Source organism: Nesoenas mayeri (assembly GCF_963082525.1).
Source record: "Nesoenas mayeri genome assembly, chromosome: 5".
NCBI classification, from domain to species: Eukaryota; Metazoa; Chordata; class Aves; order Columbiformes; family Columbidae; genus Nesoenas; species Nesoenas mayeri.
In genome coordinates, this window is record NC_137548.1 from 48,037,434 (window position 1) to 48,051,377 (window position 13,944).

The following is a 13,944-nucleotide window of genomic DNA, read 5'->3' on the forward strand; positions in this document are numbered from 1 at the left end:
TGGAAGACACGGGAAAAACAGAAGACAAAAGGTTACAGTTATTGCTTGCTCGTTAGTTCTGCTTAAATGTTTGGGAGCTCACACCCACTACCATGGCTCATTAGGAATTTCCCTTCCAGATACACTGAACAAAATGGGCAAAGAGATGTTTATGTTAAAGCAAATTCCCTGTCCTCAGAGGCCTTCTGATGACACATTTCACCGGACTAGTAAGGACTCCATATAGCCAAGGAGCTTGGGCCAAACCCTATGGCCACTGCCTGCCAAGTGTGCCCATGCAAACATGAGATCTGGCAGCTTTCCATCACTTCAAATGGGCAAGAGCTCCAAGGTCAGAGCTAAACTATCTCACACTTCGTAATGACCCTGGCTCTCAGCCTGGTCTTCTTCAGGCTCCTCTGGAGCAGTGAATTCAGTGGAGTTTATTTTGCAACAGCAAATGTCTCTTCTGACAACTCACATCATATAGTAAGTGAGGTAGAAAAACTGAACAGTACATTTTTCCACTAATAAGTATCAAAAAAATGTACTTAAGAATTTAGGAAAGTAGGTAGCATTTGTATCTAAATGCAGGATATAGAGTTTCCTCTTTGGTACGTCCTCAGAAGAGTAGGGAAAAAGTACCACAGAGACATCTGGAGGGATTTCAGGACTTGAGTACTTTCCACATGTGACCATAAATAAAAAAGCAGCACTGCAAAAAATTTCCATATCTAGACCAGCCAACAAAATTGTCTACTCTGAAGCCATTAGATACCAGAATGGAAAAAGGTATTTGGCTAAAATACCCAACTATTTACATCTTAATTTTTAATGATTATTCGTCAAAACCGAGCTGCAGTTACATGCAACAGTAGCTAGGACAGAATTCATAGTGCATGCCTGAAGATCAGCCAAAAAGCACAACAGTCTACTACAACTACCGATGGAAAATCCAACATGAAGTACTGGCACATTCGCAGACACAAAGCTGAGATGCAGCAAGTTAGCCCAGGCATGATCCTGCTGTGCTTGTGCCCACTAGAGTCTTGCCTCTGATTGCTGCAGGATACAGTTGGTTAACATAACTGCTTGCGTGGACCAGCTGTACTGCTCAAATGACACACACACACTCTAATTTAACTGGAAAAAAAAGCTGAGAGGGAAACTCTGACAAGAGCCTACTCTTATACTGGCCAAACGCTAACATTTTCTCAAAAATCTAAACAAAGCAAACCAAAATTCCCACTCTGGTCAAGTGAACTCTTATACAAACATGCCTAAACAACGTCTTTCAGACAGTGACTATTCTACTCGTAGACCTCTAGCTCATTCACAGAATAGTTAGGACTAGAGGGACCTGAGGGAATAGAGTATACTATCAGCAAGTTTGCTGATGACACCCAGCTGGGAAGAGCGGCTGACATGCCAGAAGGCTGTGCTGCCATCCAGTGAGACCTGGACAGGCTGGAGAGTTGGGCAGGTAAAAATGTAATGAAATATAACAAGGGCAAGTGTAGAGTCTTACATTCGGGTAGGAACAACCCCAGGTTCCAGTATAGGTTGGGGAATGACCTATCAGAGGGCAGTGTAGGGGAAAGGGACCTGGGGGTCCTGGTGGATAGCAGGATGACCATGAGCCAGCACTGTGCCCTTGTGGCCAAGAAGGCCAATAGCACACTGGGCTGGATTAGAAGGGGTGCGTTTAGTAGGTCGAGGGAGGATCTCATTCCCCTCTACTCTGCCCTGGTGAGACCACACCTGGAATATTGTGTCCAGTTCTGGGCTCCTCAGTTCAGGAAGGACAGGGAACTGCTGGAGAGAGTCCAGCGCAGGGCAATAAGGATGATGAAGGAAGTGGAGCATCTCCCTTATGAGGAAAGGCTGAGGGAGCTGTGTCTCTTTAGCTTGGAGAGGAGACTGAGGGGTGACCTTATTAATGTTTATAAATATGTAACAGGTGAGTGTCAAGAGGATGGAGCCAGGCTCTTCTCAGTGACAACCAATGATAGGACAAGGGGTAATGGGTTCAAACTGGAACATAAGAGGTTCCACTTAAATTTGAGAAGAAACTTCTTCTGAGTGAGGGTAACAGAACACTGGAACAGGCTGCCCAGGGGGGTTGTGGAGTCTCCTACTCTGGAGACATTCAAAACCCACCTGGACACATGCCTGTGTAACCTCATCTAGGTGTTCCTGCTCCAGCAGGGGGATTGGACTAGATGATCATTTGAGGTCCCTTCAAAGCCCTTACATTTTGTGATTCTGTGACCTCTGGAGATCACCTAGTCCAACCCACCTGCTAAAGCACATTCACATAGGATTGCACAGGAATGTGTCCAGGCTGGTATTGAATGTCTCCAGAGAAGGAGACTCCACAATCTGTCTGGGCAGCCTGTTGCAGTGCTCTGGCACCCTCAAAGCAAAGAAGTTTCTCCTCATATTCAGTTGGAACCTCCTATGTTTCAGTCTGTGCCTATTGCCCCTCAACCTATTGTTGGGCACCAATAAAAATAGTCTGGTCCCATTGTCTTGACATCTACCCTTCAGATATTTGTGTTTATAAGATCTCCTTTCAGCCTTCTCCAGGCTGAACATACCCAGCTCTCTCAGGCTTTTCTCAGGCTTGCTGGGGGTGCACTCAGTCTCTTCATGCAGGTCATTCATGAACAGGTTGAACAGGACTGGACCTAATACTGAACCCTGGGGAACCCCAGTAACTATAGGCCTCCAACTAGACTCTGCACCATTGATCAAAACCCTCTGAGTTCTGCCATCCAGCCAGTTCATGATCCACTTCACCGTGCATTCATCCAGGCCACACTTCCTGAGCTTGCCTGTGAGAGGACATTGTGAGAGATGGTGTGAAAAGCCTTGTAGTCAAGGTAGACAATGTCCTTGGCCCTGCCCTTGCCTACCCAGCCAGTCATACCATCATAGAAGGCTATGAGGTTGGTCAAACATAAGTTCCCTTTGGTGTACCCATGCTGACTACTCCTGATAACCTTCTTTTCCTCCACATGCTTGGACACGATATCCAGAATAAGTTGTACCTTTCCAAAGACGCAGGTGAGGGTGACTGCCCTGTAGTTTCCTGCCCTTTTTGAAGACTGGGGTGACACCAGCTTTCTTCCAGTCCTCAGGCATCTCTCCTATTCTCCAAAACCTTTCAAAGACTACTTTGTGGATGTCCAATTTGTGCACATGATCTCTAAACTGATCCTCCACAACCAAGGGAAAGTCGTCTTTTTTCCACACTTCCTTTCTTACCTCTAGGGTCTGGGATTCCTGAGGGCCGGTGTCTCCATAATAGCAATGAGATCATGGCCCTGTGAACAAACATAACTCTCTTCTTCCTCTTTATTCCCCATGCTATGTGCGTTGGCATATAGACGCTTCACAGAAGTCCTCAAGCGTGTGGGTTTCCTATGAGGGGTGCAGAAAGATCCACCCCAGCCATGTGTACCCTTGAGGTGTTTGGCCTTCTGGTTCTCATCTTGGGAGGCAGATAAGGAATATTTCCCAGTTAGACGTGACTATGTGAGCATCACCACTTTGGACCCCACCCCCAAGCTTATAATTTTAAAGCCTTCTTCACCTTGCCCCTCTATGCTTGGTGTCTCATCCCACAGCATGTCACAGGTGAGCCTGATTACATCCCCCATCATATCTAGCTTAAGGTCTGTAAATCAGCCCTGCTAGTTTGTATGCAAAGGCACTTTTTCCCCTATGTGAAAGGCGAACTGCCTCTGTTGCCAGTATACCCTGTGCCGTGTAGGCCTTCCCATTAGCAAAAAAGCCAAAAAAAACAACTGCAGAGCCATGTACTAACAGAGTACACCCCTCTGCTTATTCTAATGTCACTGCCTACAACTGGAAGAAGAGAGGAAAAAATAGCCTGTGCTCTTGATTCCCTCACCAACCGTCCCAAGGCCCCGAAGTCTCTTTTAATTGCCCTGGGACTATAGGTTGCAACTTCATCACCACCCACATGGAAGACCAGTAATGGACAGTAGTCTGAGTGTCATATCAGGCTAGGAAGTTTCCTAGCAATGTCCTTAACCCAGGCCTCAGGAAGGCAGCAGACCTCCCTAAGAGAAGGGTCCTTATGGCATATTGGATCCTCTGTATCTCCCAGAAGGAAGTCACCTATGATATAACCCTCCTTTTCTTTCTTGTGGAGGTAGTCGTAATACAAGGGGTAGGCCTTTCAGATCATGTGAGCACCTGTGGTATAGATGGTCCTTTGTTTTCATCTACCGTTGACTGGCCTTACTCTTCCAAAGCCTTGTACCTGTTGTATAGAGGTACCTGGGAGGGTGGGCAAGGGGATGTTTTGCCTGCTTCCTTGGGTGTGGACTTGATTCCATTCACTCCTTTCCCTTGACCTACTGTCTTTGGTCAGGTGGGGGAAGGTTAATAGACTCTCTTGGTCTTGGTGGTGGCCTTTCATGTCTGAGAGAGGACAAAGCTTGATCACACCATTCTATTTCCCTCTCTGCCTCCCTGATGCTTCTCAACCTTTCTGCTTCCTCTTTCAGCTCTACCACCAGGCTGAGCAGGTCATCCACTCATTCCTGGAAGCACTTCTATAATTAGTACTAATAAATTAGAAGTAATACTACCACTAGGACTGATATTTTGAAAGCTGCCTGGGGAACACAGATGCCCATTGCCTAACATTTTTAATGGGAACTGAGCATCCAACTGCCTTAAAACCTTTCTCTGGTTGCAAATAGCACATAAAACCCATTTCTTGATAACATGCCCTTACTGCTCAGCACAGTCCTGGAACAGAGACAAAGCAGGGTGGTGACCTTCCTCTGAAGCAAAAAGGTTTCTCCAGGCCTGCACCAGGTGGAGAGGACTGGAGCAGGAACTGCTGCTCCTAAGAAGCTGGCGCAGAACAGTGTTTTTCAGCACTGACAGTGGCACACATGCTTGGCTGTCTAACACACATATGCTCAAACTGGAGAACTTCTTTAAGGAGCTATTGTGCCAGAAAGTAAATATCAAATAAAACAAGGGGCAAATGCAGCTTTACAAAGAAAAAGGTTCTCTCCTATACCAAAGTACTTCACTATAGAGGGCGATTTACATTTATTGCATGCCGAGTGAGGACTACACATTTTTGTGAAATACATATTTCTTTCAAAAGTGAGAATAATTTAGAAATTGTTTAGAAAAACACCTCCCTGAAACCATGTAGTGTATTTCTTGGTAATTCTCATCTTCAGAGCAGACTGGCCAGCTCAGGATTTCCATACCCTGCTCCTCTTGTGGGACTATCAAACCATCTCTGCCTCCAGTGGTGAAGCATTAAGTCCCCAGGCCTCTTGTAGTATGTCTCATCTGAACATAGGCAGAGCAGGAATTAAAACAAATAACCTGCAAAGTTATGAGAGTAGGACTGTGATCCAACATAAGATTTCAGTTCTTGTTTTTCATTCCCTGTACAATCCACTTCTGATTACAACTGGACAAACAACATACTACAATCCACCACTTGGGTGGCCTGCCGCCTGAGAGTAAATGTTCTTTTAAAAATGCTTCACAGTCTGGTTCCACCAGGTCACTGAGGTAGTTTATAAGGCTGGAGCACCATTAACAGTTTTGACTCTAAGGCAACACACACTTCTTAGCAGAAGTAGCACCAATGCTTACACTGCTGACACTGCACTGAAGAAACTGACCTTCACTCATGTAGCATTTGCCTTGTCTTAAGAGACGATGTAATTTCCCACAAGTAAATCATCAGCAAAGAGCACTGTAGTCACACTCTTACTGTAACCTCCTGAGGTTCAGTATGCCACCACTGCAACACAACTGCATGAACGGTAGAAAATTGAAAAGTATCCCTTCATGACAAACTGCTTCGCATTCTAACATCACATATGTTTGCACTGCCTGACTCTGATTTTAAATTAAATTTGGAGTTGATTCTTGGACACTGTCCCAGTTTTGTTAAAAAACAAGTTTCTCTTTTAGTGAATTTGCCTCTCAGCTAAAGCCTTCGTATTAGCTGCATTTTCCTGGAAAACTAGATACATGTTTTAGTAAACATAGCAATGGAATGCGAAGTTATTGATAAGCATGGATGGACATCTCGCGAGAGGGACAACAAGAAACAGGTGACCAAGAAAATGACCAACTGTGTATAACATTCCGTTCATGTGAATACTTCATATAAAGGTGGGAGAACACTAAGATCTTGTCCCCTTTTCCCTTCTGCTTATGGCCGACATTAGGAGAGGACCTTGCTAGTCGTCCCTGCAAGCTGAGGCCTAGTGACAGACTGAATCCAGCTCTGGTTGGCTGCAGAGTCCAATCCAGGGCTTTGGGTGCTGGCTCTGCAGTTGCTGAGACTTTCAAGATTGGTTTTGTATATTTTGTGTTATTTTCTCTATTCTTATTAATAGCATTAGTAAAACATTTTTAATTTTTCCAAGTCTCTTCTCTCTATCCTTCCTTTCCTCCTGATCGCCTGTCCTAAGTGGGAAGAGGGGAGAGGAAGGGGCTGAAGGGGAAGCAGGGGAAAGGGGGTTAACAATACATCTGCCAGGGTTTTATTGTCACCCCGCAATCAAAGCCCTTGACAGATATTTGGCACCCAATGTGGGGCGAGAGAAAGGGGTAAATTTGAAGATTTTTGGCTTTTCTGCTGCTCTGACGTACCTTTCAATTTTCTTGGCACAGTGCCAACTCGGAGTTGTGACACTTGTGTGTCTGTTTGCTTCGGACGTTATTTAGTGGTATGAAGGCAAAGTGAATTACATTGATTTAAATATGTTATGGCATAAGTTGTAACAATTATTTTCTACATTGTGCTCTGTGATACCACACACAACCAAAAACCACACACAACCGAAAAAACCAAAAATACCGAAAACCAAAAAAGCCCAGAAACTATTCATGAAAAAAATCACCAAGGTTCATACAATCTCCATCTGAAGGTGCAATTTACTTGAACTTCAGATGAAGTAATTACTGAAACAGAAGATAGGAAGTATGCTAGACTGTTGGCCCTGGAAATATTTGCATTTTTCAGGAACAGTTCAAAAATGAGCCAAGATGGAAAGCTACAGCAGCTTTTATGATCAAGGTCCACAGCTCTGGCACTTTACACTGGCACTTATAAAAGGGGAAGATGTGGGGTGTCACGCCAAGAAGATCAGACTAAATCTCTTTCCTTCACTTCTACTAAATGCAAGAGAAAACTGCTCTGAAATCACAGGTCTCATATTCAGCTATGAAATAAGGAGCATGGAAATCTTTGCACCAGAAATCAATTTGGATTGATATGTTAAGACTACATAAACAAGTGGTCCTGGCAGCTGGGCAGTTTATTGCCCCTCCAACCTCTTCTAGTGCAGACATGAAGCAGCAGATATTATTTCAAAACTGTGATTCCCAGCTAGCTGTCAGAACCAATAAACCTGAGGAGAAGCCTTTCTCCTACATCAAAACATCTAAGTAGTAATGGACCCACTGGATGCCCCCTAGAAATTGCTGTCATGTACATGCATATAAATGCAGGGGCCAAATTATCTCTTTCAAGGTGATGTGGAGATCTCATTCCTTTGAAAACAACAGAATGCAGTGAAGGTGAGTCCTTATTAGATGGAGTCGTCAAGTGAAGCACATTGTTTTATTCATGACGAGATCATATAATCATAGAATGTTAGGGATTGGAAGGGACCTCAAAAGATCATCTAGTCCAACCGCCCTGTCAGAGCAGGAACACCTAGATGAGGTTACACAGGAAGCTGTCCAGGCGGGTTTTGAATGTCTCCAGAGAATGAGACTCTACGACCTCCCTGGGCAGCCTGTTCCAGTGTTCTGTCATCCTCACTGAGAAGAAGTTTCTTCTCATATTTAAGTGGAACCTTCTGTGTTCCAGTTTGAACCCATTACCCCTTGTCCTATCATTGGTTGTTGCCGAGAAGAGCCTCGCTCCATCCTTGTGACGCTCACCCTTTGCATATTTATAAACAGATCATGACCATTATCAAAAAAAGCTTACAGGTCTCAACTCAGCATTCCCCAATTTTGCTACTCTGGTTCAAACCAGGTTTTCTATTCTTTGGTTTTCTAGCTTTTCCCTCTTCCACCCTCTGAAAATGAAGTCCACTTATTTGAGACCTGAACATTCAGTTTAGTGGCTCAGTTCTCAGGACAGTGACTTGAACCTTTCAGTCATGGTGTGAAGTCACAGATATTTTGGGGTCAGATGGTTCTGATATGGTAAAATGGCACCAAGGACTCCTGCCTTGAGACTTACATACTGAAATCTGGGAAAAGAACAGAAGAGACTTAAGGGCAAAAAAAATTGGGAACTGGGGCTTCAACATTCCAGCCCTTCCTGTGGCTGTTCTGCAGTGTCACTGTTTTCTCAGCTGACTCACAAGAGTATGAGAAACTTGAGCACTTTATAGGCTCAGTAATACACAAAATAGCTCTGCTGCATTTTCAGAGCCACCAGGGAGCATTCAGGTCTTCAAAAGACTTGGAAAACACCAAGAAACAATGTGAGCACATTGTACATAAAAAACAGACATGTTTTTATTTGGTAATGTGACAGACCTAGTAGAGCTTGAGTCAAGTAGAACTACAGAGACATTTAAATGCCTCCGTTAGGCACTCTTCACTTGCATCTGCACAAGCTCTCTGGTCCCCCGAGCTTCTCCCCTTCTGTACCCTCCCCACACACTCTACAATTCACATTAGCACTTCGAACTTCATCACTATTTGAACTCCAAACATCTGCCACCAAATTATTTCTCTCTTCCGGTTCACTGAGCAGAGACTGCATCACTGAACTACAAAGTATACCCCTGACAACATAGCAGTGCCAAGCTTTCACAGCTAAAGTGTGCTTATGTGAGGGGAAGCACCCAAAACACTCTGCAAAGACAGAAAGGGGATGGATCCTCTGATAAATAGAGAGGTCTTGCCCTTCCCCAACTCAAAAAAAAAATCCTCAAAGCTGGTGTCTGATACAGTAAGTGGTCCATTAAATTTAGTCAGCCACTAAGTGACAGTGGAAGGCCTATGGCATGAACAGATGTACCTGTTGTGTATGTAACATACTGATTAAGGTTCGTGCTGGACTTGTACAAAGCATTTGACATTGTCCTGCCTGACATCCTTCTCTTTAAATGGGAGAGACATAGATTTGACAGATGGACCACTGGTTGGATAAGGAATTGGCTGGATGATTGCACTCAGAGTTGCAGCCAACAACTCATTGTCCTAGTGGAGACCAGTGATGAGTAACATTCCTGAGGGTTTGGTGTTGGGACAGCTGCTATTTAACATCTTTGTCAGTGACATAGACAGTGAGCCCAAGTGCGCCTCCAGCAAGCTTGGCAACAACACCGAGATGTGTGGTGCAGTTGACACCTGGAGTGAAGGCATGCCATTCAGAGGGACCTTGACAGGCTTCAGAGGTGGGCCTGTGCAAACCTCATGAAGTCCAACAAGGCCAAGTGCAAGGTCCTGCATGTGGGTCAGGGCAATCCCAAGCACAAATATAGGCTAGGCAAAGGATGGATTGAGAGCAACCCTGAGGAGAAGTACATGGAGGTGTTGGTTGATGAAAAGCTCAACATATCCCAGAAATGTGCACTTGCAGCTCAGAAAGCCAACCATATCTTGGGCTGCATCAAAAGAAACATGACCAGTAGATTGAGGGAGGTGATTCCCCCCACCCCCTTCTGCTCTTGTGAGACCCCACCTGCAGTACTGCACCCAGCTCTGAGGCCCTCAATGTAATAAGGACATGGACCTGTTGGAGTGAGTCCTGAGGAGGGCCACAGTGATGATCAGAGGGCCGAAGCATCTCTCCTATGAAGACAGGCTGAGAGAGCTGGGGTTGTTCAGTCTGAAGAAGGCTCTGGGGAGACCTAATGATTGCCTTCCAGTATTTAAAGAAGGCCTACAAGAAAAATGGAGAGGGGTTCTTTATTGGGGAGTGAAGTGATAGGGCAAGTGGTAATGGTTTTAAACAGAAAGAGTGTAGATTTAGCATAGATATAAGAAAGAAATTATTCACTATGAGGGTGGTGAGGCACTGGAACAGGTTGCCCAGAGAAGCTGTGGATGCCCCATCCCTGGAAGCGTTCAAGGCCAGGTTGGATGAGGCTTTGAGGAACCTGGTCTAGTGGAAGGCATTCCTACTCATGACAGGAAGTCTGGAACGAGATAATCTTTAAGGTCCTTTCCAACCCAAACCATCCTATGATTCTCTGCTGTCCCAAGGAACAGTCCCTAAATTGAGAAAGTCTGGTTGCTAATTTCTAGCCAGAAGGAAGCTTCCCTACTGCATGTTGGATTATGTAAGCCTGAATCTGCAGGCATGGTTTTCCTTTATTCCCTTGGAAGAGCAACACATATATAGATAATTTTTTTAAGTGTCCATTTGATAATTTAAATTGGAAAAAAAAATCTGAAGTACTCATGACATCTACGTGAATGCAAGTGAATTCATCGTGATTAGCACTGTTATAATGAACAGCAAATGTGTTAATAATGGCAGGACTTTTAAGAAGTAAGGTGTTGCTGGATCCCTTGTCTATAAAATAATAATAAGGTAATGGGTGCATCATAGAAATTTAAGAGGAACTCAGGCACTGACAAGTTGCTTCTTCAAAGGCTCAAAAAAGAAATACAAGTGCACAAGGGTTTTAGCACCTCAGCTGCAAAATTATTTTTGCTGTCTACTGTAATGGATTTTTTTTTTCCCCCCATCTCTGAATCTGAGTCATCTAAACCACTTTCCAGTGCAGAAATGTTCCCTGTAGGATACTGGTTACTGCCTTATCCAATCTAACTTTCAGACATCTGAAAGGAGAGGCTTTCAGCCATCCCCCTGGAAAATTTTACACAGCCTCAGGAAGGCTAAGGATTGGAACAAGTGCCTGTAACTGAACTCAAATATATTTTCTTGATTTGTTCATCTACAGTCAGGATTAGATGTGGAAGATGTCTAAGGCACACAAGTTTCATTTCCCCAGTTACAGCAGATCAGTCAGCAAAGAGCAAAGTCATCGCACCAAAGGCAAAGCACTGGTTGCTGTCAAGCTCAAAGTGAAAAATATGTGAGGGGTGTGTATGAACATGCAGGTACATACGAGTAAGGCTAGAAACATTTCCTGGGACAGATATTCAAAATCTCCCCTGAAAATATATCTGGGGCAGTCACAGCTTTGCACCTTGAAACACTTAAACTCTGTTATTGAAAGCCCACTTTAACAGGTATCTCTCCAAGTAAGGTACACTCGCAGGGCATGGAGCATGTAGCACTTGCACCACTCCATTTCAGCAACACACAATTGCCTTCAGATCAAAAGGCAGGAAAGATAAATTTACACATCTTTCTGTCTCCTCTTTTTTACCTCTTCAGATGCAGGAGGAGCACATGGCTCTTGTGGGCACTCAGGTACCCCAGACACAGGCTCACCTTTTTAGGCTTTCCATCAAGAAACAACAATAGAAGTCCTGGGAAGAACTGACCTGTACCTGTATGGTCTTTACATCTGTGCCAACAGGCTGGCACTTATGCCAAGGGCAGTTCAGGGTGTGACATCCCTCAAGCATGGCAAGAAAATAGGGACAAGTACTTGGTGCCAAAGCTTTCAGCAACAGCTGTAAACAAATCACACCAGCAGCAGAAGTTGTGCCAGCATTTGGCAATTCTCTTTTTCCTCCTTCCTGTGATCAAAGATTAAAATCATCTCAGTTAGATAGGTGTTCATCACAACAACTCAGGGGAAAAAAAAAATACCCAGCAGGAAGAAGAGCACATGGAATTGCTGAAGTAAATAAATTCAGCACTGCTGAAAAACAGGTGTTGCATTGCTCTGTAACACCGGTGTTGATTTTGGCTCAGTGCCTTCAACACATTACAGAAATTGGAAGCCCTGTAGCCCTCCACACAGAAGAGATGAAGTCAGCTCTGTTGTGAGATTTTTTGGGTTTAAGATACCCATGATCCACATTAAAATGTCTCTCTTTCCTGCTCTTCTGGTATCGTCCCTTCCCTCCTCCCTGTGATGAAGAACTCAATTTTTAACACAGACAAGCTACACCAGGGTGATGGAGTGACATTTTAAGCTTGTCCTATAAAATGAAAAAGAGCTAAAAACTCTCTGCTTTTTTGTCCTCGAAAACAGAAGAGCCATTTGCTGGTGCTATATTAAGATGATGTTCTGAGAATTCTTTGACAGCAAAAGCACTTATAACCTTGGCAATTTTACTTGAAAGATTAAAGGTTAGATGCTAGGAATGAATAGGCTTGAGCTCTGATACACAAGAGCAATCTCTATGCCAAGTCCCATTAAATTTCTATGAAAGTTAGTGATCTTTATATTTTAAGATGCTTTTGGAAACTGGTGACTAGAAAAAGTTTTTCCTATGTGCTTTTAAAATCTGACTCCATCTACAATCAATTTCACAAGAAGTCAGTAAAGCAACTTGAAAACTTCTCCCTCTCATATTTGTTACAAGGTGCTAAGTCACAAGAGACTCTCATTCAGCAGCTCTTCCTTTGTGCTTTTGCTTTGCTTCAACATCAATGTTTTTGTAGAAAAATGTCACACCACGCCCTAGCTGTGCATCAGGCCCAAAGAGATGCTGTTGTGTGTTTCTGAAAAGGGAACCAGAAAGCAATCAAGAAATTAACTTGTAAGCTGTGGAACAGCTGCTGTTGCTCAGTAATATGAATTTACTGTAGCAGTGATTTTGTATAAGACGACGACTATCCTGGCTTTGTGATTTTCTACTGGCTTCCAAACCCAGTATAAGATAAAATAATGTGTCACACGGTTCTCACATCATGTTTTCAAACATACCCATGAAGCCAGCCTGCTCCATTTCTGCATACCCCAGTGAGTGGCAAGAACCTGAGCTGAGCTTTTTACTCTGCCTATACAGAGACTGTCAGTGACTTCTCTGAGAAACTGTTGAAGTGCCCTGCTAAGCCTGAACTGCAGGGCTTCCACACTGAAATTTGTTTCTGCAGTTGTCTCTGCCTGTCTTTTGGATGCACAGGGCAAATCGTAAAATTCTCGTTCTTTGGAGGGAGACTATGTTTGTAGGGCACAGTTGGCACTTTTTCAGAGGCCAGCTCATGAAGTGCAAATGAAGTGCAGGCAAGAGAGGATCTTAAGTGGAACAAGAAAATGCATAGTGCGAGATTTCACCACAGGCAGGCATCAAAGGTAGTGTATCACACTAAAAGTGCAGATATTGCAGAGCCAAACTGCTAAAAAAAAAAATCTGGAAACTTTTTAAAAAGAAAAAGGACCTCCAGTTTGGAAGTTCTGCCAGATATTCAAGTTTGATATGAAATTACAATTAGCCAAAAAGTTCTGCCTTTCAAATACAAAAATCTTCTACAGTCTTATTAAAACCCAAGTACAACAGTGGCTGAGTATACATTTTGCACATTTCCCCACACGTCTATCTCACTGTCACAGTAAAACAAACGAATGAAAAAAAAATCTAAACCCTAAGCATGCATCTTTCCTGTAATGGCCTTTCTTCTGATTTATTACGTACAAGCAGCCAGTAAAGTATTGATAAGAGAGCATTCAGCAATTCAAGAAACACAGCAAAGAGCTTGACAGGCAAAAAAGTGATACCATGAAAGCCAGAGAAACGGTTAAAACCAGTTTAACAGACAGAGGATCCTGAGAGCATAAGGCAGGCAGCTTGGTATATCATTTGTCTTATGAGACAGTTCAGCACCTCCCATCCTGTATTACCAGCCACCCTTGTGTAACAGCTTCTGGTCTCAACTAACCTAGAATGAATTTGAACAGGCATCTCAAAGCCTCATGCCCCCACACAGAGATCTTGCTGCATAGATAAGCTTTGGCTGAGCACAAGTTATGGGTCCAGTGCAGCAGCACCAAAGGAAATTTTCAACCTTGACTTCTGGGGAGGGTGATCTGGTAGTCCCTT